Source organism: Eschrichtius robustus, chromosome 12 (assembly GCF_028021215.1).
Source record: "Eschrichtius robustus isolate mEscRob2 chromosome 12, mEscRob2.pri, whole genome shotgun sequence".
NCBI lineage: Eukaryota > Metazoa > Chordata > Mammalia > Artiodactyla > Eschrichtiidae > Eschrichtius > Eschrichtius robustus.
Genome location: NC_090835.1, coordinates 38,695,064 through 38,718,374, shown reverse-complemented (window position 1 = coordinate 38,718,374; position 23,311 = coordinate 38,695,064). Strand labels below are relative to the sequence as shown.

Genomic DNA, 23,311 nt, shown 5'->3' with positions numbered 1-23,311 from the left:
GTGTAAATCAACAATTATTGAAGATTCTCACTCTCCGGAGAGTTGGGGTATTCTGGAGAATTAAAAATGATTTTAAGGGGGACTTCCCTGGTGTCGCAGTGGTTGAGACTGTGAGCTCCCAATGCCAGGGGCCCAGGTTCAACACAGGGTCAGGGAACTAGATCCCACATGCATGCTGCAACCAAGAGTTTGCATGCCACAACTAAGGAGCCCGCCTGCTGCAACTAAGACCCGGCACAACCAACCAAATAAATAAATAAATAAAATATTTTTTTAAAATGATTTTAAGGATTGATTATCTGATTATGCAGTTTGGTTACCTGTCCAGTGATTGAGTCTTGGCTGGGCACCAGGCAATATATCATAGTAGTTAAATATATGGACTCTGATCTCCATCCAGCTAGCTCAGTAGGTAAATACATGGACTCTGGAGGCAGACTGCTTGGGGTTGCTTCTCAGCTCTGTCACCTTGTACTATGTAACTTGGGCAAGTGGCATAACATAACATCTCTGTGTCTCAGTGTCCTCTCATACTTCTAGGGATTAAATGAGTTAATGCATGTAAGGTGATTAGAACTGGGCCTGGCACGCAGTGAACATTGAGTGTTTGTTATTAACACACAACTTCTCATCTGACTGGACAAGAAAGTCCTAAATTATAGCAGCTCCAGTTTTGGCTTCATGGAGTATATGGTTAAAAAAGGATTTAGTGGCAGTGTCCAGGGGATTATTTTTACATCAACGATACTTCTTATTTAGCCTGTTGATTGGGACTGATTATCAGGTCTCTCTAGGTGTTTCTCCTGCCTCAGTGATCAAATCTTAAATTTTCTCAAGAGGAAGTGCAAGAGACATACCACATGTGGGGCATGGAGTATGGTTATACCACACTGGGAATCTAGCCTGTGACCTTAAAACCCTAAACTCTGGTAACTAGCCACTGGCGTTGCCTCTCTCAGATTTTTTCCAATAATTGTAAAAGGTACTCTGAACTGGAGTCAGTTTAGTTTTCTTGAATTTGAAAAGTAAACATTTATCATTTGGCAGTTTTAAGGGAAATTTCCAATGTGTCTCCTATGATGAGATTTATGATTATTTTTGTTACACATGGTTCATTTCTGTGGATTGAAATAATTTAGTTCCTAATTGGTTCTAAATTGGACATGTGCCTGTATATTTTAACCTCGTGCTCTGATGTTGCCATATTTCTTTCAGCTTGTATTTTTTTAAAATTTATTAATTAATTAATTTATTTTTGGCTGTGTTGGGCCTTCATTGCTGCACGCAGGCTTTCTTTAGTTGCAGCAAGCCGGGGCTACTCTTCGTTGCGGTGCGCGGGCTTCTCATTGCAGTGGCTTCTCTTGTTGCAGAGCACGGGCTCTAGGCATGCATGCTTCAGTAGTTGCAGCACTCGGGCTCAGTAGTTGTGGCTTGCGAGCTCTAGAGCGCAGGCTCAGTAGTTGTGGTGCGCGGACTTAGTTGCTCTGCGACATGTGCGATCTTCCCGGACCAGGGCTCGAACCCGTGTCCCCTGCGTTGGCAGGTGGATTCTTAACCACTGTGCCACCAGGGAGGCCCCCAGCTTGTATTTTTAGTTAATGTTTGACTTTTTATTTATTTATTTATTTATTTATTTATGGCTGTGTTGGGTCTTCGTTTCTGTGCGAGGGCTTTCTCTAGTTGTGGCAAGTGGGGGCCACTCTTCATCGCGGTGTGCGGGCCTCTCACTGTCGCGGCCTCTCTTGTTGCGGAGCACAGGCTCCAGACGCGCAGGCTCAGCAATTGTGGCTCACGGGCCTAGTCGCTCCGCGGCATGTGGGATCTTCCCAGACCAGGGCTCGAACCCGTGTCCCCTGCATTGGCAGGCAGACTCTCAACCACTGCGCCACCAGGGAAGCCCCAATGTTTGACTTTTTATAAAAATGAGATTGTGCAAAGTGCTAATTTTGGAACTTGATTACAGACAGTTATTGAAAAAAAAAAGCAGAATTTGTATAATTCTAATTAACTAGTTCAGGGGTTATACAAAGGCACAGTTCCCTTTGTGGTCTTGGTTATAACTTTGGTTTATGACTTTGTATACCTCCAGACAGTATAGTGTTAGGAGCACAGACAGGTTTAAGATTCCAGCTTCATCAGTTCCTAGCTCTTTTGTAACTTCTGAAGCTCAGTGTCCTCATCTATAAAATGGAGGGATAATCACAGTACCTACCTCAGAGCAATTGTGAGATTAAAGTATGTAATGTATGTGAAGTGCTTGGTATGGCAGCTGGCATGTGGTATATACTCAGTAGTACAGGGTGATTCTATAACACTGGACTCTACTTGGTTGCCTTCCTTTTTCTTGGCTGCTTATCTACCTCTTGGGACTCAGAGATGCCTGAAAAGTGGAGGCAGTGCTTTGGGTAGCAGCTAGATCTTTGACAGCCAGTTCACGTGGTGCTGTTGCACAGTGTCTCTCCCATGAAACTTGGGGTGTCTGGACTGAAAGTGAAAGAAGCTGGGTAGCACCTGTCTTGACAGTGTCTGAGGGATGAGTGCACAGGCATCCAGGCATGTGAGGGCAGACGATCATGGCCATTCCAGCACTCATACGGTGGAGAGCCTTGTTTCTGAATCTAGCATTGCTGGTAGTTCTGTCACAGAATTCACTTAGGCCACAGGTGGCATTGAATGTTTATTGGGTGTCTTCTCCATTCAAGTTGAACTTGGAGGTTATCATGTGTCTTGTGTCTCCGTTCTCCACAGGGCTAATTGTTCAGATGTTGTCATTCCACCCTCTAGCTCATTTGTATGTGAGCTAGATACATAAATACATGTCTATGTAATATGTATTATATATAATATGTACATATTTCTTGTTAAGAGTATTGATGGTATGACTTTGATAATCATGGGTAAGCTTATCTAGATTAATAATTATCTTTGGGACTTCCTTGGTGGCGCAGTGGTTAAGAATCCGCCTGCCAATGCAGGGGAAAACGGGTTCAAGCCCTGATCCGGGAAGATCCCACATGCCATGGAGCAACTAAGCCCGTGCGCCACAGCTACTGAGCCTGCACTCTAGAGCCCGCGAGCCACAACTACCAAGCCCACGTGCCACAGCTACTGAAGCCCGTGCGCCTAGAGTCTGTGCTCCGCAACAAGAGAAGCAACCGCAATGAGAAGCCGGCACCACAATGAGAAGCCGGCACCACAACGAAGAATAGCCCCTGCTCGCCACAGCTAGAGAAAGCCTGTGCACGGCAATGAACACCCGATGCAGCCAAAAATAAATAAATAAATTTATTAAAAAATATTATCTTTAATCTCTCATGGTGAGATTAGTAATGCTGATGTTGTATACTATGATACATATTTTAACAAAGTCTGTGACCAAGTGAAATTTGTATTTAATCTGTATGAACGCTGTTTCCAAAGGAAAAGGTAAAAAGAAAAAGAGGTCTATCACAGAAAGTAGATAATTGGTTACCAGGTTCTTATAGAGAGGGGGAAAGCAAGAGGGAATAGTGAGTGACTGTTAATGGGTAATAGGGCCTCTTTCTGAGGTGGTAAAAATGTTCTAGTATTAGTTGGTGGTGATGGTTGACCAACCTTGTGAATATACTAAAACCCACTGAATTGTACAAAGTACTATAAAAGAGTGAATTTTATGGTATGCGAACTATATCTCAAGTTTTTAAAAAAGTCTTTAAACTTATCATGGAATTTAGTTCAGGATCCCAGCCTGACGGGAATGAATCCGGGTCTAAAATAAAATACAGATTCACTTACAGAAAAAAAGGTGGTATGTCAGTTTGTCTGGAAGCTAGAGATTTAAAGCTTTGATCGTAAAATGTCTGAAGAATTTCTTTGTTAATGGTATCTAGATGCCACAGAAGAACATTTAAACTAAATGTCTGAAAGGTGATGGATGGAATTGGTAACAAGCCACATTTGAAGTGGCCACGTAGCTTGTGCACAGTAGTTGCTCAACACAGTAGTTGCTCAGTAGTTGCTCAGTACAGAGTGGGCTTTCTGTTTTAGTGTCCACACAGTTAGAAATAAAGGAAAGGGGAATTCCCTGGCTGTCTAGTGGTTAGGACTCAACGATTTCACTGCTGAGGACCTGGGTTCCATCCCTGGTCGGGGAACTAAGATCCCACAAGCCTCGCGGCACAGCCAAAAAAAAGAAAAAAAAGAAGGAAAAAAAAGAATAAAGGAAAGGACTATTTTGAAGTATTGATAGATTTAAAATGAAAGTACCACTGGGAAATCCTTGGGCTTTTTTTTTTTTTTTTTTTTTTAAAGAGACAACATTCCTGTAACCGAATGCTTTGTAGGTACCAACATGGAACTTTCCTGGTTTCCTGGAATTGTTAACCAAAGTTCAAAACTGGAATGTGGGTAGAGAAGACCAAATCACTGCTGAGGGAGGTTCCCTCCTTGTATCTTTCTCAGAGGCTTCTTTTCGGCAGTATTTTTTTTTTTAATTCTTTTTTTTGGGGGAGGCTGCGTTGGGTCTTCGTTGCTGTGCAAGGGGGGCTACTCTTTGTTGCGGTGCGCTGGCTTCTCATTGCGGTGGCTTCTCTTGTTACAGAGCACGGACTCTAAGAGTGAGGGCTTCAGTAGTTGTGGCACGCGGGCTCTAGAGCGCAGGCTCAGTAATTCTGGTGCATGGGCTTAGTTGCTCCACGGTATGTGGGATGTTCCCAGACCAGGGATCGAACCCATGTCCCCTGCATTGACAGGCAGATTCTCAACCACTGTGACACCAGGGAAGTCCCTTTTCAGCAGTATTGACACTGCAGCTGTCATCTTTGACCTGTAGTACCAGAGGGACACAGAGGTTCTTTTTTTTTTTTAAAGAAAAAAAATTATTATGATAAATTAAGTATCATAAAATTCACCCATTTTACGTATATAATTTAGTGATTTTTAGTAAATTTACCAAGTCGTGCAACCATAAAGTGATTTCAGACTTAAAGAAAAGTTGTAAAAACAGTACAAAGACTTGCTATGTGCTTTGCACCCAGATTCCCCAAATGTTAACATTTTACCACATCTGGGTTTTTTTTGTTTTTGTTTTTAAAAATTTGTTTATTTTAAAACATGAAACCCAAGCTGAATAGAGACCACAGAAATTACATTGATGAGATTTTTAGTATTTGCCAAGAAAAATAAAGCCCCCAGAGAAATAAAAATCAAACCCCAAACCCAGTTAAAAACAAAAACAAAAAAACAAAAACAGAAACACAGCGACAGCACATACAGCCATGGCCCTACGGAAGCTGGAGAACGCCAAGCGATTCAGGCCTCAGTTCCTCGCTCAGGATGCTAAATCACCTTGTGGAGGGATGCAAGGGCCAGGAGAGAAACCCGGGAGGGGGAGTCTTAACAAATGCAGAGATTTTTGAATGATTCCTTCTCTTGAAGAGGCATCATTTAACTTGTCTTCCCATCATACTCCCTCCCTTGGTGGTTGGAGGTACTCTTTGGTTGGGGAAAGTAAGTAAATTTCTGGTGGGTTGAGTGGATGCTTTGGAAAGTGATGAGGGCTTAAGCTGTCTTGTCAGCGCTCCCAAGAGGGTCGGTCCCCTGCTGGGCAGAGCTGAGGTTGGGGGTTGGGGTTGGAGGATGGGAAATAGGACCAGATTCAAATCTCCCACTCCTGCACAGCGTGCGTTTAAGGTTTTTGTGGGGCTTAAAAAATACCCAACAAATGTTTTCCCCCGTGAGAGAGCTGGCATTTGGATGCCTGATACACAAAGAAGGACTTGCGTGCTAGCTAGCATTAGACCGAGAAGCAACAGCAGCCAGGGGAAAGGCGAAGCAAGCTTACATCCACTGGCCTCATGTTTTTCTGTAATACTGTGGTTCTTAACAGTGGGGAGAGGGCGGGGGGAAGGCAGTTTGGATATCCTTTTCTCCTCTCCCCAGCCACTGGACATTTGGCAATATCCAGAGACATTTTCGGTTGTCACTACTGGCACTAGTGAGTAGAGGCCAGGGATGCTGCTAAACATCCTACAACACACAGGACAGCCCCCGTAGTGAATTATCTGGCCCAAAATGTAAACAGTGCCAAGTTTGAGAAACCCTGGTATAAGTTATGGTTAGCCATAGAGAGGATGACCCAACTTGCCATGGGTTGACTTTTGATGAATCACCTTTCTCTTTACCTTCCTCCTGGTCCTAACAGAATGGGGAGTGGTGGGTGGGGTTAAGAGTGTAGTGATAGAGTGCAGACATGGCTCCTGCCCACCCTCCAGACTGCCAGTCACAAGCCTAGCCTGTGCCCTTGGGGTAGGAGCTTCAGAATGAGACCTACTTGATATATTGCCCAGAATAAGTTCTTTAAAGAACCAAAGGGTTTTTTTTTTTTTTTTGGTTTTTTGTTTTGGCCATGCCGCGCACCTTGCAGGATCTTAGTTCCCCTACCAGGGATTGAATCTGGGTTTGGCAGTGAAAACTCCAAATCCTAACCACTAGGCCACCAGAGAACTCCCCAAAGGTGATTTTTAGAATCAGTCTGAGCAATGACTAAGATATTCTGTTATCCAGCAGACATACCAGCTGGATATGGGGCTTGAGGGTCAGCAGATCACGCACATTTGACAGCAGTTTCTAGAAAAACGAAACAAGTTGAGAATTCCCTAAACAGAGTGTATTTCACATGTCAGTTTTCCAGGGAGTATTTAAAATATGGGTGCTGATTTTCGTAGCCCTTGGTTATAGTGTATCAAATATTGGAAGCCAAATGAATATCTTTTCATTTGGCCTTATTTTGGAAGAAGGTTTCACAGAGCCTTATAACTGGAGCCAGCATGTTGAACTAGTTATAGAGACTCAACTCAAAGTAAAAGATGCATATATTTTATCTTAATATAATAGCATTTTACTGTAAATGGGATATACCCTCCTGTGCAAAACTGGTTGGTCTGTCTGGAATCATGTTGGATATATCAGAAACAACTCATTTTAACTTTTGTTAACATGGTGAATACTGAGCACTTCTATGTGTAAGACCTTGGACTAAGTAGTATACATTTATTAATGAAAAAATGGACATGTCTCCTTATGGTCTAGTGGGGTGAGACTTTAAAATTTTTTAATTTTTAAAACTTTTCATTTTGAAATAATCTCAGTCTTTCAAGGGGGTACTCAGTCTTTCAAGGGGGTACAAAGTAGTGGAAAGAATACCAATACTCTTCAACATTTCATAATCATTAAGTTAACAGATATAATATTATCTAATATACATAACTGTTCAGATTTTGCCAGTTGTCCGCTAATGTCGTTTCTCTGGTTTAGTATGCAAGCCAGGATCATATGTTGTATTGAGTTGTGATATCTCATTTTATTCTCTGTGACAGCTCCTCAGTCTTTCTTTGTCTTTCATGACCTCAACACTTTAGAAAAGTACTGGCAGTTATTTTGTAGGACATTTCTCTGTTTGGATTTGTCTGTTTCCTTGTGATTAAATTCAGGTTATGCATTTTTTGGCAAGAATAACCCAGGAGTGATATGTGTCTTTCCTTATATATCATCAGGTAGCACATGGTTTTGTCCTATTACTCATGATATTAACTTAGACCACTTGGTTAAGGTGGTGTTTGTCAGGTTTCACCACTGTAAAGTTACTGTTTTAGGTATAATTAACTTACTAATTAATTATAATTAATAAGTATTTTGTGGGGGCATACTTTGAGATTATAAATATCCTATTTCTCAGCATGCCTTTTTCACTTAATAATTTTAGCATCCGTTGATAGCTCTTGCATGTAAAGTTACTACTGTGGGTTTTTGTCTAAGGGCAATTTTCTATTTCCATCATTTCTTACACATTTGTTAGAATTCTACTGTAAGGATGAACCATCCCATCTCCCTTATTTTATGTAGTGAATAGAACTAAAAAATATGGTGTATACACACATATGCATTTTTATATCTATCTGTGTATATATATTAAAAACCATGATTTCATGATGTTATAAATTCCAATTCCAATCCAATATCACAGAGTTCATTCTAGCTTTACCTCATTCCTTATCTGTAATTCTTTTTGCTAATAGTAAAAATCCTGGCTTTCATTATCCACAATATGTTTACTTATTTGCTCAATCCCAGAGTATACATAAAGTAGTTTCAGATTGTTAATTCATCCCCCTGTGAAAAACTAGAGTCCAGTATTTGGGTACAGTTCTTTTTGTCTTTAGCCTGAGAGTATATAGTCAAAATACTGTTTTCCAAAGTTAGTTAGGGTGCTTCTTCACCACCTCACCCACTCTTCTGTGTGGTTGTTACTCATTTTACTGTAGAAAAAGTAGAAAACACAGGTTAAAAGAGAAGGGTTAGTATCTCCAGTGATCTCTATATTGCTTTTTATTTATTTATTTTTGGCTGCATTGGGTCTTCGTTGCTGCACGCAGGCTTTATTTAGTTACGGCGAGTAGGGGCCACTTTCCGTTGCGGTGCACAGGCTTCTTATTGTGGTGGCTTCTCTTGTTGGGGAGCACGGGCTCTAGGCACGCAGGCTCAGTAGTTGTGGCACACGGGCTTAGTTGCTCTGCGGCATGTGGGATCTTCCTGGACCAGGGCTCGAACCTGTGTCCCCTGCATTGGCAGGCGGATTCTTAACCACTATGCCACCAGGGAAGCCCTATATTGCTTTTTTAAAAAAGTAAATTAATGGACTTTTTCTTTTCTCCTCTTAAATAGACTTTGTTTTTTAGAGCAGTTTTAGGCTCACAGAAAAATTGAGCATCCCACCTCCAACACCACACCCACAGCCTCCCTCACCATCCACTGTGGTACGCTTATTACAATCAGTGAAACAACATTGATGCATCATTATCAATTCAAAGTCCGTAGTTTACATGAGGGTTCACTCTTGGTGTTGTAGATTTGTGAGTTTGGGCAAATTGATAATGACATATATCAACCATTATAGTACATGCAGAGTTGTTTCATTGCCCTAAAAACCCTCTGTGCTGTACCTGTTCATCCTTTCCTCAATGGTTGCTGGGTTGCAAAACTCTAGCTACCATTTTCTTTTTACTGTCTCCATAGTTTGTTCCAGAATCTCATGTAGTTGGAATCATACAGTATGTAGCTTTTTGCAGATTGGTTTCTTTCACATAGTAGTATGCACTTGCTAGTAATTGTCTTCTTTCACTTAGTAATATGGATTTAAGTTTACTCTATGTCTTTTTGTGTTTTGATAGCTCTTTTTTTTTAAAGCTCTGAATAGTACTTTATTGTCTGAATGTACCACAGTTTGTTTATTCATTCACCTAAAGGGCAACTTAGTTGCTTCTGAGTTTTGGCAGTTATGAATAAAGCTTATAGGATATATCCATGTGTAGGTTTTTGTATGGGCATAAGTTTTCCATTTATTTGGGTAAAACTAAGGAGTACAATTCCTGGATTTCATGGTAAGAGTATGTTTAGTTTTGTAAGAAACTGCCAAACTGTCTTCCAGAGTGGCTGTAGCATTTTGCATTCCCACCAGCAGTGAATGAGAATTCCTATTGCTCCACATCCTCACCAGCATTTGATGTCAGTATTCAGTATTTTGGACATTCTAATAGCTATGTAATGATATCTCATTTTAATTTGTACTTCCCTGATGACATAGGACGTGAGCATCTTTTCATAAGCTTATTTGCCAGCTCTAGGGTTCTACCCCACCCCCCTCCACCCCCATTGTTCTTTAGCAAGTAGAAGAGGTTCCCATCTATTCTAGTTTGCTGAGAGTTTTTATCATGAATGACTGTTGGATTTTGTAAATGGTTTTTCTGCTTCTATTGATATGACCTTGTAATTCTTTTTTTTTTTTTAGCCTGTTGATGTGATGGATTATGTTAATTGATTTTTCAAAGTTGAACCAACCTTGCATTACATACCTGGAATAAATTCCAGTTGGTTATGGCATATAATTCTTTTTATACATTGTTGGATTTGCTTTGCTAATACTTTGTTGAGGATTTTTACATCTACCTTCATGGGAGATATTGGTTCTTTTCTTGTAATATCTTTGTCTGGTTTTAGTATTAGGGTGATGTCTGCCTCATAGAATGAGTTAGGAAATGTGTCCTCTACTTCTATCTTCTGGAAGAGACTGTAGAAAATTAGTATAAATTCCTTAAATGTTTGGTAGGCTTCATCAGTGAACTCATCGGGGCCTGGTGCTTTCAGTTTTGGAAGATTATTATTGATCCAATTTCATTAATAGATATAGGCCTATACAGATGTCTTTTTCTTCTTGTGTGAGTTTTAACAGGTTGTGTTTTTCTAAGAATTGCTCCTATTCATCAGGGTTATCAAATTTGTGGGCATGGAATTGTTCATAATATTCCTTTGTTATCCTTTTATTGTCCATGAAATCAGTACTGATGGCCCCTATTTCATTTTTGCTATTAGTAATTTGTATCTTTCTTATTTTAGTTAGCCTGGTTAGACGTTTATCCATTTTATTGATATTTTTAAAAACCCAACTTTTAGTTTCATTGATATTTCTCTATGAATTCTCTGTTTTCAGTATCATTGATTTCTGTGCTTATTTTTATCATTTCTTTTGCTTTTTTTGGATTTAACTTGCTCTTCTTTTTATAGTTTTCTAAGGTGGAGGTTTAGATTTTTGAGTTTAGATCCTCATTTTTTCTATTATGTGCATTCAGTGCTATAAATTTCCTTCTGAGCACTGCTGTCCCTGCATCCCACAAATTTCAACAAGTTGTGTTTTCAGCTTCATTTAGTTTCAAATTAAAAAAAAAAGTCCTCTTGAGAGATTTCTTCTCTGATCCATGTGTTATTTAGAAATGTGTTGTTTAATCTCCAAGTATTTGGAGATTTTACAGCTGTCTTTCTGTTATTGATTTCTAGTTTTATTGTGTTGTGGTCTGAGAACATACATTTTATAATTTCTATTTTAAATGTGTTAAGGTGTGTTTTTTGGCCCAGAAGGTTGTCTGTGTTAGTGAATGTTCCATCTGAGTTTGAGAAGAATGTGTATTCTTCTATTTTTGGATGAAATAGTCTGTAAACATTGAATAGATTGTTGCTGTTATTTTGATGTGTGCCCTTCCAAATTTTCCTATGTACATGTCATCCTTAACCTTTGTATTTACAAAGTAGGATAATCTTGTACACATGATTTTATAACCTTTTCTCTTCAAGTATTGTGGGCATATTTCCTTGTCATTAAATACATTTTTATCATATCACTTTTAATGGCTCTGTAATGTTCCATAGTATAGATTACCATGACTTAATGAGTTCTTCATTTGATATTTTGAGATTATTTCTTTATTTTATTAAAGAATGCTATGATGAATCTCCTTGTAGCTAAATAGTCATACATCCTTAATTACTTCTTTAAGTTAATTCCTCCAGGTAGACTTGTCAGATTAAGAGGTAAGCATATTTTATGAGTTAATAAATATAGTCAAGTTGCCATCGAGAAATTTCCCGATTTATTTTTTACCAACAGTGTTTGAGAGTACCTGTCTTCCCTGCATCCCAACGGGTGCCAAGTGTTAATAACAAAATATTTTTATTGAGTGGTGGTACATGGATGTATGTTATTGTATTCTCTAACTTTCTGTGTGTTTGAAATATTTCATAATTAAAAAAAAAAATGTTGCCCGTGTAGCAAAGAAGGGAGTGATTTAATTTTCTGTCTTAGGTTACTAGTGAAATAGAATGTTTTTTCATTTGATTACTAGTTATTTGTATTTCTTTTGTAAATTGTTAGTTCCTGATGAATATTCAGCTAAAAGTGAAAAAAATAGGACATTTTAGTTACCCTGTCTAGTCTTAAGGGATATCTATTAGACTTTTTGAAATGTTGAAAATAGGTATATTACCTGAATATGACATGGAGTTTCCCAAAACTTTATCACTCAGAAAAGAGAATCCTTTTTTTTTTAAGCAGGCAAAGAAATTTAACACAGTTTTGTTGATTATTCCAGGGTTATAATCTCAAAAATAAAAAGTTGGATAACATATTTAATAAAACAAGTATTCAAATTCACTTACAGGACCATTGAAAGAATTGACTATTGTAGTTTCATGCCAAAAAGTACTCCTGGCTTATGATAAACTTCCCCACAATAACATTATTCACAGATTCAAAATGTGGTATATCTTCTTAAAATTTATTTTATTGAAGTTTAGTTGGTTTACAATGTTGTGTTAATTTCTGCTGTACAGCAAAGTGATTCCATTATACATATATATACATTCTTCTTCATATTCTTTTCCATTATTGTTATCACAGGATATTGAATAGAGTTCCCTGTGCTATACAGTAGGACCTTGTCGTTTATCCTTTCTATATATAATAGTTTGCATCTGCTAATCCCAAACTCCCAATCCGTCCCTCCCCCACCCCTCTTCCCCCTTGGCAACCACAAGTCTGTTCTGTATGTCTGTGAGTCGGTTTCTGTTTCTCTCTCTCTCTCTTTTTTTTAATTTGGTTGTGCTGGGTCTTAGTTGCGGCAGGCGGGCCCCTTAGTTGTGGCATGCGAACTATTAGTTGCAGCACGCATGCAGGATCTAGTTCCCCAACCAGGGATCGAACCTGGGCCCCCTGCATTGGGAGTGCAGAGTCTTACCCACTGGACCACCAGGGAAGTCTCCCAACATGTTTTGATTGAAGTGAAAACTTGCATAAAGCATTTATTAGCATTATCAGCAACTCCAAACAGCATGATCTGTATGTCTTGGGCTTAGTTTGTACAAATGGTTCCCTTTTTAGAGCACATCATTTTAATTGCCATCAAATTTGCTTAAGGTATACCACATTTTGTGGGCAGAAGACCTAAATAGACATTTCTCCAAAAAAGACATACAGATGGCTAACAGGCACATGAAAAGATGCTCAACATCACTAATTATTAGAGAAATGAAAATCAAAACTACAATGAGGTACTACCTCACACTGGTCAGAATGACCATCATTAAAAAATCTACAAGTAACAAATGCTGGAGAGGGTGTGGAGAAAAGGGAACCCTTCTACACAGTTGGTGGGAACATAAATTGGTGTAGCCACTATGGAAAACAGTATAGAGGTTCCTCAAAAACTAGAGTTGCTATATGATCCAGTAATCCTACGCCCGGGCATATATCTGGATAAAACTTAATTCAAAAAGATACATGCACCGCTATGTTCATAGCAGCACTATTCACAATAGTCAAGACATGGAAACAACCTAAATAAGTGTCCATTGACAGAAGAATGGATAAAGAAGATGTGGTACATATATATAATGAAATACTACTCAGCCATAAAAAAAGAATGAAATAATGCCATTTGCAGCTACATGGATGGACCTAGAGATTATCATACTAAGTCAGAAAGACAAAGACAAATACCATATGATATCACTTATACATGGAATCTAAAATATGACACAAATGAACTTATTTTTGAAACAAAAACCGACTCACAGACATAGAGGACAGACTTGTGGTTTCCAAGGGGGAAGGGGAGTGGGGGAGGGAGGGATGGACTGGGAGTTTGGGATTAGCAGATGCAAACTATTATATATAGAAAGGATAAACGACAAGGTCCTACTGTATAGCCCAGGGAACTCAGTATTCAATATCCTTGATAAATCATAATGGCAAAGAATATGAAGAAGAATGTATATATATGTATAATGGAATCACTTTGCTGTACAGCAGAAATTAACACAACATTGTAAATCAACTAAACTTCAATAAAATAAATTTTTAAAAAATGATGTGCTCGGATTTCCCTGGTGGCACAGTGGTTAAGAATCCGCCTGCCAATGCAGGGGACATGGGTTCAAGCCCTGGTCCGGGAAGATCCCACATGCCATGGAGCAGCTAAGCCTGTGCACCACAACTACTGAGCCTGCGCTCTAGAGCCTGCGAGCCACAACTACTGAGCCCATGTGCCACAACTACTGAAGCCCGTGTGCCTAGAGCCCTGCTCCACAACAAAAAGAAGCCACCGCGATGAGAAGCCCACGCACCACCTCGAAGAGTAGCCCCCGCTTGCCACGACTAGAGAATGCCAGCGCGCAACAATGAAGACCCAGCGCAGCCATAAATGAATGATGTGCTCTAGAAAACTGCTAGATGACCTAAAATGGCTCTGTTGGTGATTAAAAATGCAGCATGTAAAAAGCTTGAATAAAATAGAAGTATACAAATGGAAAGGGTACTGTGTCTGAATCATTATTTCTTCTCTCTCTCTCTCTTTTCTTTTTGAAGTATCACATACTTACAGTAAAGAGCAGAGATCATAAGCGTACTCTTCAGTGAATTTTCACAAGTTGAATACACCTATTGTCTTAGTTCGGGTGCTATAACAAAATATCATAGACTGGTTATGGTACTTAAATAGTAGAAATTTGTCACAGTTTTGGAGGCTGGAAAGTCCAAGATCAAGGTGCCAGCCAGTATGTTTCCCTGTGAGGGCCCTCTTCCTGGTTTGCAGATTGCTGCCTTGTTGTGTATCCTCACATGGTAGAGAGAAAGATTCTCTCTTGTTTGTCTCTTAGAGTACTAATCTCATTCATGAAGGCTCTACCCTCATGACCTAATTACATCCTACCTCCACATACCATCACATTGGGGATTAGGGCTTCAACATATGAATTGGGGTAGGGGGGTGGACACAAACGTTCTGTCCAAGGACCTATGTAACTGCAGCCCAGGTTAATAAACAGGATGCTGCTCCATACGAAGAAGCCTCTCCTGGTCATTAATCTTTCTACCCTTCCCAGAGGTAGTCACTGTCCTAAGTTGTCATTCTGTAGAGTCCTTTGACTTGCTTTTGATCCTTATGTATATGGAATCACACGTGATGTATTCTTCTACCTGACTTTTATACTGAGTATTGTTTTTAAAATTCATTTTGTGTTTAAGTGGGATGTGTTCATTTTCATTGCTGTACGGTCTTTCAGTATAAGAACATACCACAGGGATTTCCCTGGCAGTCCAGTGGTTAAGAATCCCCCTTCCAATGCAGGGGACACAGGTTCTATCTCTGGTCGGGGAACTGAGATCCCACATGCCACAGGGCAACTAAGCTTGTGTGCCACAACTACTGAGCACTCAGGCCACAACTAGAGAGCCTGTGTGCCACAACTACAGAGCCCACGTGCTCTGGAGCCTGCATGTCGCAACTAGAGAGCCCTTGCACTGTACCTACTGAGCCCGCGTGCCACAGCGGGGAATCCTGCATGCCACAACAAAGATCCTGCCTGCCGCGACTAAGACCCAGTGTAGCCAAAAATTAAATAAATAAATAAACAAACAAATATTTAACCAAAAAAAAAAGAACATACCACAATTTATTCATTGGTTCCACTGTCAAAGAACATGGAGGGTTGGGTTTTGTTGTTTTTTTTTCCATTTGGGGCTATTTCATAGTTGTTACTTCTCCTGGTGAATAGGTACACTCATTCCTGTTAACATATACCCATCGGTGGACTTGGATTTTGAGTGTATCCTCAGTCTGTCACCTAGTAGTTTAAACTTCATTGATTGCTGCCTAGATAAGTCATCCAGTAGCTATTGAGCTCCTTGCTGTGTTTATATGCCTGCCAGTGTATAGGTATTGGGGGTACAGTTGTAATTCAGACCATGTTGTTTTATAATGTAAACATATAAAACTAATTAATTAATAAATTAAGTAGACATTTGGCTATTTCATATCCTTAAAGTTTATTCATTCAAGGTTGGTCAAATTGGGCTTCCCTGGTGGCGCAGTGGTTGGGAACTTGCCTGCCAACACAGGGGACACGGGTTCAAGCCCTGGTCCAGGAAGATCCCACATGCCGCGGAGCAGCTAAGTCCATGCGCCACAACTACTGAGCCTGCACTCTAGAACCCGCGAGCCACAGCTACTGAGCCCACGTACCACAACTACTGAAGTCCGTGCACCTGGGGCCCGTGCTCCACAACAAGAGAAGCCACCACGACAAAAAGCCCGCGCACCGCAACCAAGAGTAGCCCCCGCTTGCCCCAACTAAGAGAAAGCCCGCGCACAGCAACAAAGACCCAATGCAGCCAAAAATAAATTTATTTAAAAAAAAAAAGTTGGTCAAATTGCCTTTTGCAGCCAAAAATAAAGACCCAGTGCAGCCAAAAATAAATAAATAAATTTTAAAAAAAAGTTGGTCAAATTGCCTTTTGGCCATCTTTTTGTTGGGAAAATGGATGTTCCCTTCTAGTTAGAGTTCTCTAATTTTCAGTTATGTATGGTCATTGGGAACCAGAGCTTTGGGCAAGAATTGAGGTGTGCTAAGGAGGATGAGTGTGGCAGTGGTATGCACAGTTAGAGAAAAGGCTGGGGGCAGAGTACTCACTGAGAGGCTGTGGGGTGGGGACAGGTTAAGTGGGTCAGGGTATGGCAAAGAGAGAGGAATGAAATAACTGAATGTCTTTGTTCTGGCAATAGTCTTGCAGCCCTGAAAGCTTTTTTTGTTTTGTTTTGTTTGTTTTAATTAAGATATAGTCCACATATCTTAAAATTCACCATTTTAAAGTGTTCAGTTTAGTGGCATTTAGTATAATATAGTCACAGAGTTATGCAGCCATCACCACTATCTAACTTGTGAACATTTTCATCACCCCAAAAGAAACCTGCACCCATTAGCAGTTGCTCCCATTTCCCTTCACCTTCCCCCGTTTCACGCTTTTAACGTCCACTGATCTACTTTCTTTTTTTCTTTTTTCGGCCGTGCTGTGCATGGCATGCTGGATCTTAGTTCCCAGACCAGGGATCGTACCCACGCCCCCTGAAGTGGAAGCATGGAGTCTTAAACACTGGACTGCCAGGGAAGTCCCCTAATCTACTTTCTGTCTCTATAGATTTGCCTGTTTGAGATGTTTCATATAAATGGGATCATACACTTTTTTGTGACTGACTTCTTTCACTTAGCATAAAGCTTTCAGAGTTCATTCATGTTGTAGTATGAATTAGTACTTCATTTCTTTTTATAGTTGAATATTCCATTGTACGGTTGTAACACATTTTCTTTATCCGTTAGTTAGTTGATAGACATTTGGGTTGTTTCCACTTTTGGCTATTATGAATAATGCTACTATGAATATTCATGTACAAATTTTTGTGTAAACATACATTTTCAGTTCTCTTGGATGTATGTCTAGGAGTGGAAATGCTAAAGTTTTCAGGTTTTTTTTTCAAGGGCTTTCTCCAAATGGATTAGGCCCCATATTGGAGTGGTGTGGTATTGAAAACATGGAATACTCACAGTTCCAATGGCCAGGTTTCAGTTCTGTTTTGGACGCCTTTGGGCATTCATGCTGCCATTTTGAATTCTCCCTGGGACTATGGATTGTTTTTTTGTTGTTGTTGGGTTTTTTGTCTTGTTTTGTGTTGTTTTGTTCTGTTATTTGAAGCCAGATGCCTCAGGGCACTTGTTGCCCTGGACATAGATCAGCCTTTGTTATTTGGGTTTTGAGCATATCCAGGATTTGCAGTTGATGGTTGAACAGCTAGTTTTCTTCTTTCCATTCCTTATAGGTTCTCCTTCTCATAGTCAACTGTTAAATGGCACATTTATTATTTCTGCCTATGCATCTGATAATGCTCAGGTTGTCTAATTCCTGAAGTATTTTAAAGATATAAAGGTTTTTTTCTTTCTTCTTCTTTGATGTGATTCTTGTGCACTGTGAATCCAGAGCAATGCAGGATATGTTCGGTTCCCTATAAACTGGAGGAGTGCCAGCTCAGAGAAATGTTTGTGTTTGTTCCTATCTGGTTTCTAAGCTCAGCTGGACCTCTTTAAGGTAAGAGAACATTAGTTTGGGCACCTTGCCTAGGAAAATGCTTCTTGTGGCTCTTTTGAGTGCTTGGGAGGAACGGGACTCTGTGTTGTCAGGCGTTTGCTTAGGTAGTTTCAAGATAGTACTGGAACCCTGAGAAATACGGAATAAAGGAGTAAATAGCTAAACCAGACAAAGTGCCCAGGTCATGACTAACAAAGATCTATGTACAGTAAAGCAGGTGTTACCAGAAATAGATATCTCTGGATTTAAAGATCCAAGAGGGCAGAGACTGTTTCTTTTTTTCACTTTCATTTCCTTCACTGCCTAAATGGTTTAGACCTATAACTGGCAACACATGGTGTGCTAAATAAATATTTGTTTCTGGATATTAATACAACTTAAAAGTAGTTTCTGACTCTGTATTCCTTCTTCATAAGACTTTAGTGATCTTTTTAGTTTCTGCATAATGCAGAAGTCTCTTGTCCTCCCAACCTGAGTTGCCGGATTCTGGTACTTCTATTAGGCTTCTACCTTGTTATCTTTGATAGCAGATAGTAATATACTATTTCTGTTCTAACAGAGGTTGCCACATCTTGTTTGTTCTAATTTCCAAGTTTCTGTTTGATTCTTGTCCTCATACTCCAAGAAGTAGTGAAAAGAATAGCTTGGAAAGTGCAAGGTAGGTTGTCAAGGGCCTTACATTTAGTCTTTAATTTAAAAACATGAGGGAACCACAAGAATGTAACAAAGTCAAAATGACACTTTAGGGAAACTCTTCTTGTGGTAGTATATAGACTTGACTAGAGGGGTGAAACTGAAGAGGAAAAGGTCTGTTAGAATCTGGAGCAGAAATTGAGATGTGAGGAGACGATGGCTTCCACTAGGGGCTGGGAGCAGGTATGTAATGAAGAAGTCAGGTTTGAAAGAAGACTCTCTGAGGTTTGGTAACACTGGGTATTGGACAGAGGGGCAAGAGGGAGGGCAGACTCAGAGGCCACTCAGAGGTTAGAAGAACGGTAGTACCTTGAACAGAAATAAAACATCTGGAAAAGGAAGGTGTTTGGAAGGGAGGGACGAAGATGGTTGTTGAGTGTGAAGTGACAGCAGGACCTTTAGGTAACTGATAGAGATACAGGACTGGTGCCTGGCAGAATAAACATGCAGTTTTTTCACTGTCATTTTTTGTATCTTTTGTTTCACTATTTAACTAGTTTACAGCTTTCTTTTTATTTCATAGTCTTTATGGCAAAATACCTACCTCTGCCTATCACCAATAATTTCCAAAAGCATCTATATCAGTTAGGATTAGATTTGGTGAGTGACAAAACACTAGAAATAACAGTGGCTTAAAATGAGGCGATTTATTTCTCTTTACCGTAAATGAAGTCTAAGCCATCCAGGTTTTCTTATGGTGGTATGATCATCAGGGACCCAGGCTCTTTTAGTTGTGTAACCCTATCATCCTCAACCTGTGACTTCTACCTGCTTGTCCAAGGTGGCTGCTTGAGTGTCAGCCATCACTTTGACTTGCCGACGAGTGGAAAAGAAGAAGGGATGAAAATGGACATGGTTCTCCCTTTAAGAATAGTTCCTGAACTTTGCAAGTACTATTTCTGCTTATGTCCAGTATATTAGAATTTACGGCTTCACTTAACTGCAGGGAGGGCTGGAAAACTTCATTTCAGGCAGCCATGTACCCAGTTAAAAATCAAGGGTTTGCTTCCAAGAAAAAGGAAGCAAATAGGCATTGGGAGACTACTTGGAGTCTCTTAATTTTCCAGGCTAAGAACCAGATTCCAGATTCTTTTAGGTTATGGAATTTATTTCTTCAAACTTTAGTTATCCTGATAATAATAATAAATATACTAAACAATAATAAACTATATAAATAAAATATAATTAAAATGTATGCTTCTGTTTTTGTATTTTTTAAAATGTCACAAAGACTTACAACTAGTAGCTAAAGCTTATGATGTGGAATAGACCAGTGTTGATATCAGTGTCTAAAATTTGAATATAAGATCAGTAGATTCAGAAGCTAGAGAAGTTATAGTATGATAAAGACCATATTTTACCGAGGCAGCTTTGGATGTAGTTTTTCTGTATGAGTTATTCTACAACTTATTATATGTAAACTGTAAGATTTATAGAGGGCAGAAGTAGAATGCCCCATCCCTGAAGGCGCTAGCATTTCTGCCAGGCCCATCTTAGCAAGAAAAAGAATATACCTTGATCTTATTTATTTCTGGCTCTCTTACTCTTCTTTCTTTCTTTCTTTTTTTTAAGATGTATTATTTATTTATTTTATTATTTATTTCTGGCTGTGTCGGGTCTTAGTTGAGGCATGTGAGATCTTTTGTTGCAGCGCGCGGGCTTCTCTCTAGCTGTGGCATGCGGGTTTTCTCTTCTCTAGTTGTGGCGCGGAGGCTCCAGGGTGCGTGGGCTTCAGAGCAATGTAGGCTCTGTAGTTTGCGGCATGCAGGCTCTCTTGTTGACACGCACGAGCTCAGTAGTTGTGGCGTGCGGGCCTAGTTGCCCCGCAGCATGTGGGATCTTAGTTCCCTGACCAGGGTTCTAACCCGCGTCCCCTGTGTTGGAAGGCGGATTCTTTACCACTGAACCACCAGGGAAGTCCCTCTCTCACTTTTTTTTTTTTTTTTTAATATAAATTTATTTATTTTATTTTTGGCTGTGTTGGGTCTTCATTGCTGCTTGCGGGCTTTCTCTAGTTGCAGCAAGCAGGGGCTACTCTTCATTGCAGTGCGTGGGCTTCTCATTGCAGTGGCTTCTCTTGTTGCGGAGCACGGGCTCTAGGCACGTGGGCTTCAGTAGTTGCAGCACAAGGGCTCAGTAGTTGTGGCTCGCAGACTCTAGAGTTCAGGCTCAGTAGTTGTGGTGCACAGGCTTAGTTGCTCTGCGGCATGTGGGATCTTCCCGGACCAGGGCTCGAACCCATTTCCCCTGCATTGGCAGGCGGACTCCTGACCACTGCGCCACCAGGGAAGCCAGCCTATCTCACTTTTCTTAAATGTGGTTTATCATTTTCTTCTCTCTGGGTCACATCCAGCTTTGTCCATTGTACATGCTGCTCACAGTGCACTTTATACCTGGTGAACTGTGTCACACAGTTGACCTCTTAGCATAAACTTTCTCACTCTCCTTTTGTCCCTCTCCACTTCTGGCAATATTAAAGAACACTTTCCATTCTGTATTTCTCCTGATAAGAATTTCAGATAGAGATATGTGCTGCTTATTTGTTTAAAACTGTACTTGTTTGTTGTCCTAGTGCTTTAAAAAATAATCTTCATGAGACCATTGCTAGGTTTTGTTCACCACTGAACCCCCCCATGCCTAGTCTGCTGTGAGAAAATAGTTGTTCTTGAATAATGAATACATAGCCTGTTCTGGCTACTGATTTTGGGGGATGAGGAGGCGGTAGGGAACGGGTAAAGGCATTTTTTAATCTATAAAACTCTAGAAGTCTTTCCACAAGAAGAAATAATCTTATTGTATTGAACTGAAATCTTTTGGAGAGGAGCCAGCTGTGTTGTAACTTTAACCATCTTCAAACGTCAGATTGGTTTGCATTGCCTGACACATAGCCTTTTGATAGGACAAAACGTGAAGTTGGAACTTTCCTAAAAAAATCTAGATGTGCCTGCTATTCTGTGTGCTAGAAACCTCAAGATGCTTCCTGACACTGCTCAAGGCTCTCCCCTTTTTAATGTGTTTTTTTCCCCAGTTTTTCTTATAAAGAGGAGAAATTTTCAATTATATGATCACTTATCTTGGTTATTTTGGTGGTCTTCAAACAAATATAAGGGATGCCTTTTAATACACGGGATGGTGTATCTTAGGTCTTGAGAGTGTTTCAAGGCATCCAAGGGTTAAGTCTCTGTTATATTTCCAGGGCATACAGGTCTGACCAGGAGGGTTTCTTCATGGCCAGAGGCTGTGCCTTTGTAGCACTTGATAGTACCTCTAGCTGGGATAGTGTTAGAGACCCACTGGCTTTGTCTTCTCCCAAACTCCTGGATTACCAGAGATTTCTGCCCTGTGCAGAGATCATTCCCCCATTCTCTATACATATCTGTTGCAATGGCAGCCATGATATTACAGCTCAGCAGATGTTGCTTCCTCAGTATGGACTAATTTAATGTGGGCACATCTTTCATGTGAAAAGCCATCCCTTGTTTTTATTCGGGGCTGAAGTTTGATAATTCTGTTATTTGCATGTGAGAATGAGTAGATCTAAGAGTTAGGAGGACTTCCCTGGTGGTGCAGTGGTTAAGAATCCACCTGCCATTGCAGGGGACACGGGTTCGAACCCTGCTCCGGGAATATCCCACATGCCGCGGAGCAACTAGGCCCATGTGCCACAACTACTGAAGCCCGCGCGCCTAGAGCCCATGCTCCGCAACAGGAGAAGCCACCGCAATGAGAAGCCCATGCACCGCAACGAAGAGTAGCCCCTGCTCGCTGCAACTAGAGAAAGCCCGGGCGCAGCAATGAAGACCCAACACAGCCAAAAATTAATTAATTAATTAATTAATTAATTAAAAGAGTTAGGGATCCAGCTTGTTCCAGTGGACCTTTTCTGACTTGAAACTTCCATTGTTAGTCTTGTAGCTTCTGTGAGAGTGGCATTGGGTCTATAGCTTTTTGACTAAGAAATAAAGAATGGTGGGTGGTTACTTCCGCTAAAATGGCAGTTGAACAGTGAGTGTTCAGAAGTCTGGCAGCTTTGTATTTTATTCATCTTTTCAAGGCCCTGTTTCTGCAGAAAGTATATTAGCAGGGTTCTCTGAAATGTCTTAGCCCAGGACACTGAAACCAGAGAGGCTAATAGAGACCACCTTCAAGAGAGCTAAGATTCTTGGGTGGGAGGTAGTAGATAAAGAGCCAGGAGAAATAATCTCTTTTCAATGGTGAGGCCAGAAGAATAGCTGCTGGTTCTTTGGGGGATGCCTGGGGAATATTGTGCAGCCTTTGTGGTAGGCTCAGCAGTGTGGCCTGTGCAGTGTCTTAGGACTTGTGGGCCTCATCTGCTCTCGTGGCTGTTCCTGCTACCTCCAGTCGTCAGCTCTGTAAGAAAAAGAAATGAGAGAGAAATGGTTTGAACATTATTCAGCAAACAAAGCAAAATAAGAAGCTGTATATTTTCCGCATTGATTTTAGCAACTTCCTTTTTCTTCCCCTACGGTGACTCAGTTTAGAGACCTAGACAATGAAGCATGAGTATATGTTGAATTTAGGGTCCACTTTTCCCAGAAGAAAAGAGCCAGGGGATCTAGAACAATAGTCGTCTTAAAATATGAAAGAATAAACTGGAGGTTATAGAAACCTGAATTCTGAAAGGAATTCTGAGGATATCAGTAAGATATGTTCAAACCTAATTTTCTACTTCCACTGAACTAGATGATATCTTTATTTGGAAATAAATAATTGAATAATCAGGGAAATCTTAACTAAACTGAGGTCTTTATAAACATTGGCTGAAACATTGTTCTAAAACATACAAAATTATAACAAACTGAAAGTTTCAAAAATATTTGC

At 40.2% G+C, this 23,311-nt stretch overlaps 1 protein-coding gene and 1 non-coding gene across 5 annotated transcripts in view; one reads left to right on the top strand and one right to left on the bottom strand.

The window, feature by feature from the left end:
* The window catches only part of RBM6 (RNA binding motif protein 6), a 104,647-nt gene that overhangs the window by 51,380 nt on the left and 29,956 nt on the right, over positions 1-23,311 (top strand). The gene's annotated exons all lie outside the window — the stretch shown is intronic.
* On the bottom strand, positions 12,545-12,617 carry TRNAG-CCC (transfer RNA glycine (anticodon CCC)). The gene has a single exon. It is a non-coding gene; the product is annotated as a tRNA-Gly (tRNA).